The sequence below is a fragment of the Adiantum capillus-veneris genome, chromosome 13 (assembly GCF_014529385.1).
Source record: "Adiantum capillus-veneris isolate H3 chromosome 13, ASM1452938v2, whole genome shotgun sequence".
Taxonomy (NCBI): Eukaryota; Viridiplantae; Streptophyta; class Polypodiopsida; order Polypodiales; family Pteridaceae; genus Adiantum; species Adiantum capillus-veneris.
The window spans coordinates 94,940,832-94,947,298 of record NC_140943.1 but is presented as its reverse complement, the minus strand read 5'-3'; the positions used below and the strand labels follow the sequence as shown (position 1 = coordinate 94,947,298).

The 6,467-nt window shown below is 41.3% G+C and overlaps 1 pseudogene; it reads left to right on the top strand.

The window, feature by feature from the left end:
- The first annotated feature begins 5,132 nt into the window (after window positions 1–5,132).
- Window positions 5,133–6,226, top strand: LOC147444469 (uncharacterized; annotated as a pseudogene).
- Window positions 6,227–6,467: the final 241 nt, after the last annotated feature.

The window sequence follows — 6,467 nt, the reverse complement described above, 5'->3', positions numbered from 1 at the left end:
AAGGATGTAAGGGCCTCCTTCTAGCTCATACTCATGACCAACCCCTCAAAGTCACAAAGAGTGAACATAATAATAATAAATATTCAAATGAAAAATTTTGGGCCAAAACCTAGCACCGAATTTTACCCACATGACATTTTCAGCTGACGCTATGGAAACATGGACTTAACCAATGCATGAGAACTTAGCGTTTTTATTCAAGAAAATTAGTAAAGAAAAAATAAAGATGGGGATAAAGAGAATATAAGGATAAGGTGAGTAAGTAACTTATTGAAGAAGTTGTGAAAAGTAAGAAAACTTATCTTGATAAGGTTGAAAAGCTATCAATGATAAACTAAAGCATTTATCAAGAAAGCATAAAAGGAAGCCTTTCTCCACTAGTCCACTACTTTCTCTATTTCATTTTTTTGGAAGAAAAGCTTAAAGAAATCCATAGAGTTAAGCCTTCTTTTTCACACACACACCCTACACACTCTTCTCTCCATGAGTAACCATGGCCAAAACCATAATTGAACTTTTCATTACGCTCTCCCTCTTCTCTCCCCTAACATTCAAGCTTTTCATAGCTTGAATCACCCTTATCTCCTTTCCTCCTCTCATTCCAAGTAACAAATTGGTGGTCTTCAAGATAAGTGAAAGAAGTAGAGAGAGCCGTATACAACATACTTCTTCAAATACTCCCAAATCAAGGAGAAGACTACCGCATGCCGCCGAGGTAAGGCTTTGCATATATCTTCGTCAATTGAGTTATTTCTCATTCTAAATAAATTCATGCTTAAGCTCTTGAATTTCCTACACAAGATTTCTCCTTGTTGGGAAGAATAAATTACTAAATAAACACATTGCTAACCGCCGACACTAAACCGATGCTATTACAAGTTCTGTTGTTTCAAGTACTCTAGATTGACAGACTAATATGGCATAGATAGAGTAGAAAGCACTCTTTTTAACCATAGGTGACTAAAGATCATACTTATATTTCAAGTTCCATCATTCTAAATTACCAAACTAATATGGCATAGAGAGTGTAGAAAGCACTCTCTTTAACCATATGCGACTGGAGATCATACAACGCAACATGTTACACGCTTTTGGACGTGCAATATTTCAACGCATTGTACCTTTCCACGCGCATTTCGATGGGCATACCCTTCATCGATATACGCATCGATACATACATGGTAATACACATGGCAATGCCTGTCGAAAGGTGCGTATTTCCACATGTATTTCATGCGTATATCAACGAAATTTTTTTTGGGAAAAAAAACAAATTCGTGCGCAGGCGGTCATTTTTGCTTGCGAGCACGCGCATAGATCTAGCCTCTTGGAAACCTGCAGTGCAGGTATTGTTCTCTCCCCCCACCCCCCTCTCTCTCTCTCTCTTTCTCTCTCAAGCTACATTGTGTGTGTGTGTGTAGGAAAGAGAGAGAGAGAGAGAAAGAGAGAGTGATATATATATATATATCACTCTCTCTTTCTCTCTCTCTCTCTCTCTCTCTCTCGCTATATATATATATATATATATATATATATATATATATATATATATATATATATATATAGAGAGAGAGAGAGAGAGAGAGAGAGAGAGAGAGAGAGAGAGACATAGAGGTAGAGAAAAAGAGGACAAAAACTCTCTCTCTATCTCTCTCTCTCTCTCCCTCTCTCTCCCCCTAGAAGAAACTATGGAACTAAAAGAGGCAAAGGGGTTTCGCTCGACAGATCGGAGAACCCATATCTTTAGAAGAGGAAGAGCTGGCTATTGGATGTGACTGGAAAGAATTTCAAAACACAACAAATTGACAGTAGAAGAAACACCTTTGACAGTGGGATAATGGTTAGTTTCATGAAAAAGAGCAGGGCCAGTGCCAGAGACACGAATGAGAGCACTAGCAACCTGGATTACTGTGGTCTGATGTCAGATATCTTGAAATTCAGCTTCAAACATTTTGAGATGTTTTTGTTGGATGTGAAGTGGTTCAAGGTGATTACTTCTGGTCGCAATGCAACAATACGCAGAGATGGAAACAAGCTTGTGAAAATGGATTCTACAAAGTTTTGTACAGATGTGAGCGACACGTTTGCTCTCCCCGAACATTGCAAGCAAGTGGTCTTTGTACCGGACCCTCGAGAGCGACAATGGTGGTTTGTGGTTCAGGTTGCTCCAAGAAATAAACAAGTATTTGAAGGGCAAGAGCTCCTGGAGGAAAGTCGGCCAGACGACGCAGATACTACTATGACATTAGATGAGATGGACAAAGGTATGCCAAAGGAAGCTGACAGATATACGAGGGATGACGCAGACGAGGTAGATATGACACTTGTATATGAAGATGAAACGGATGAAGACAATCTGCTAGAACGAGTTGGGGAAGAGTTATGTCTGCAGTTAGAGATAGACGATGATACGATGCAAGATCTTATCGATGATGCCTCACTAGTCGAGGCCTGTAAGTGTTTGTGTGAAGACGTTGATTTAAAATTAAGATCTTTCTTAATTTAGACAAAGATATTCTGACGCTTTCTTTTGCTTTCTTTGTACAGGACTTTAGTATGGCAGACCAGTCGCCAGATCCCGCTTCTATGAGTGCAGATGCATTTATGGGCTTCATCACACGAATGACGCCCACTCAGATGCAAATGCGTTGTCAGGCGTTTTTTGGAAAGTTTTTTCCGTGCTTTTCTTTCATGATTAGATATCGACAATCAGGTGTATCACTGCTCGATGGATTCTCATTTTAACTTGGAGTACTTGTTGTTAGGGAATTGCTTTTGTTGTCAAGTATTGATGGGTTTTTGATAGCATTCATTCATTGGTGTGTGTGATACTAATGCCATATGCCCTGTCATACCTTTGTGGGTACATTAGCGGTTGGCTAATGCCTATAAGCATTAAAACTTCAGCTTTGACAAACAAAAGAGGACGGAAGGCACTAGTAACGGTGGCTTGATAGGACGTTTTTGGCAAGTCAGGTGGTGGAAAGCAGAGAGGAAGCAAACAGCTTTGGGGCAAGTGGGCGAGCAGACTGAAGGGGGATAGTTTTGTGAGCTGAGGGGCCATGGTAAGGCTCGCTGAAGAGGGATCATGAATCTAGTCAGTGAGAACGTCAGAGATGATGGTGACCCTTGGGTGCAGGACAACGTCCATGTTGAAGGGCTCTGATCACAGAGGAGATCCCAAGCCCAATTTTGCAGGATGCTGATCTTAAGCGGTTGAAAGAGCAGCATCTCAATGCATGCTGACAGCTGAGTTACATGTGAGAAGCTTTGCAAATGTTATTTTGCAGGACAAGGTAAGATCAAAGAGGAAGGATCTTAGTATGCACTTGGTTTGTTTTCCTCTCAAGTTGGTTTGCGATTGTTGTAGTTTCATGCTGTGAGATTGTTTTTTTTTTCCCTAGTTGGTGTGTGCTTGTAACCCCCCATGCCCAAGAGCTTGAGCAGACAATTTTGAGGCAGTCTTACAAGTTGATATTGCAAGTGTTTTGTTTGCATCTATTGAAAGTTCAAACTGGCAGAGAGGCCTAGCTATAGAGGTGCCCCGTCTCGGCTTTGTTCTGTCATGTTTTTGGTGCCTTCCCACTGAGGACATTGGACTCAAGTACCTTCAGTTTTGGTGAGTCAGATAGCGAAGTGCAAACATGGTTAAGCTCAGTGATGCTTTAATTCGGATGACTGATGCCATGTAAGGGTTGCAGTTAAATTGCCTATCAGAGTTGGACATGCATTGCATGAGTTTTTGTGCTCTAAAGCAGCAACTTGAGCTTCTTGAGGATGCGGTTTTAGATGCAAAGAAAGAGAAATTCTTATTCATTGGCACTCTTCCAGGACTCTTGGGCATCGAGGTTGATTGCACTGATTTATTGGGTGTGAAGAGCATTGTTGACTTCTTGAAGCAGAACAAATGCTTTAAGCATGTAGATCAGTCTTGTGCTTCTTTGTGGGCTACACATGAGAGCTCTTCTGTTCCTTATGATGATTTTAGTAGTGCTGATGAGGTTGAGTCAGATGCATCTATTGAGTTTTTGTCTCTCAATGATTTTGAGCTTCATGCGGAGTCATCTTCAAGCATTAGCATGAAAGAGGAAAGCCTTGCGTGCATGTATGGCAATGATGTCGTTAGTTTGGATCCATGTTTGGATGATTGTAAAGATGAGGGCTTGTCGAGCTCTTTGTACTGGAGTTATTTACCTTTGGATGATTTTGGTTGTACTCTCGATGACATGCATGTTTACATTCTGGATGATGTCTTCTTTCCTCCATCTGATGCGTTGTCTTGGTATCCAGATGACTTGTGGGTATGTGGGCCCATTTGGGATGCTGATTTAGGTAGTGATTATGTTTCTCGCAGTAAGTTGCCTACTGGTGATTCTCTTGATTGTGATCAAAGGGTAGCATGCAGCCAAAGAGATGATTATGGGACTTGTGTAGCTGATGATGATGATCTGGATGACTGGGGATATGATGAGCCAGATGTTTTCATGGATGAAGCACTACTTGTTAATGTGGAGAAAGCTCAAAAGAGGATTTCCGTTATGTGGGAATGTCGGTCTCTCTTCAATGATAATGCTAATATGAAGAAGCATGTCGATGCCATTCATGGTAGCTGGACAGCTTTAGTTACTTTCGATGTATTTGATGGAAGTTTGAATGATGTTGTCCCTCTACTTGGTTTTGATGTAAAGTGTTCAGTCTATATAATGGGAAATTGTGTCTTGTTGATCGGTAAGTTTTGTTACACTGTGTGGGATCCTGGTGGCAATCTGCATTTGTTTCGAGAGGCTTCGAGCTTCCCTTTTGATCCAGGATGTCCTTGATACTGAATAATTTGTTTGTACAATGTAAAAAGTTTGTATTGAGGTGTTTGAGTTGAGTTTTTTCATTGACCAGTGATTGCCTCGCATGAAAAGGTACAACTATTTCTGTGCAGCTTAATGGAGATGGGTCAGACCACTAGACATTATATTTTTAACAGCTTTTGTTGCCTTCTATAGTAAGTGTGGGGCTCTTGTTAAGGCAGAGAGGACTTTTCATGTGCTTCCTCTTTGGAATTACATATCCTAGCCAGTTCTTATTAGAAGCTACATTGGGCAAGGGCTTGCTAAGAAGGTCTTCATGATGTGAAGAACATGTTTAGCATAGTTTAAGAAAGGGATGCATTTTCATGGTCTGTTTTGATGTCTACATATGTACAACATGACGACCTGAGCAAGATGGCAATCCCACTTCATCATCAAAGTTACAAGAAGGCGTCCTCCATAGTTTTGGGGATCGCACATGAGGGTTTCACTATGATGTGGGTGTTGAACACTCTAAGCACCGGTTTCATTTTGGATATAAAGAGGTACCCTTCGTGGCCAGTTTACAGGGAACAACGAATCTCTGCTCTCACATTGGCAGGGGTAGGACAAAGAGAAGAAGGTAGTGCTACAGAGTCTTGGCAGTGTTGGCTGATGCGTCAATTGAAGCTCTATCAAAGAACAAGGAAGTTTCTATTTTGTGGTTTAAGAAGGACCTGCGGTTTGATGACCATGTAGGCCTCTCCTTAGTTGCAGCCTACCAAGCCCTCCTTCCAGTTTACATCTTTGATCCATACCTGATTCGTGGTTGGTCACTTGAGATGCTCAAGGAGTTAGTGGCAGTTGGAGCTGAATTGAAGCTTGTTTTGCAAGGGGGTAGGTTCATATTTAATAATCAGGCGTGGAAGTGTGAAAGCTGAACTTATTGCCTTGGCAGGAGAGGTAACTGCCACATCCATCATTGTTAAGAAGAAATGGAACATGAGTGGCAGGAAGATGTATTTTCTATTGCGGATGATAGTCTGAAAGACAATGGAAAGGGCTGCTTGCGAATGCTGGGTGCAGCTAGTAAGGAGGATAGTAGCATGAGAGGCTGGCTTGTTCAAACATGGTCTTGGCGAAGCTTCCTCATTGAGTACATAACAGTGGGCGAGCATGGTTTGCCACTTAAGCATTGAGGAGCTTTGAACGCATGAAAGGTGAGCAGATTTTACCTGATGCAGTGACTTTGGTTTGAATCTGGAAATCGTGTAGGAGAAGCTCAAAAGGGTGTAGAAAGTCATACTGAAATTGATCAGATATGGCTGCTGGGTGCTCATACCATGCTAAGTAGCGTTTTGGTGGACATGTCTACCAAATGCGGCTTACTTGTGAAGGCACAAGAGGTGTTTGACAAGCTTTCTGTTAAGAATGTAGTGTCTTGAAGTGTTCTCATCATAGGGTATTCTTAACATGGCCATGCCAAGGAATCACTCAACTGCTTTGAATGCATTAAGCAGCAAGGTGTTACTCTTAATGCAGTCACTTTTTCTTGCATCTTTAAAGCCTGTTATAGCATAAGAGATGAAGGGAAAGGCAGATAAATGCATGAGCATATTATCAATAATGGCCTGTTGAAGAAAGAGAATTTCATTTGTAGTGCATTGGGAGTTCTTGCTGCTGAGC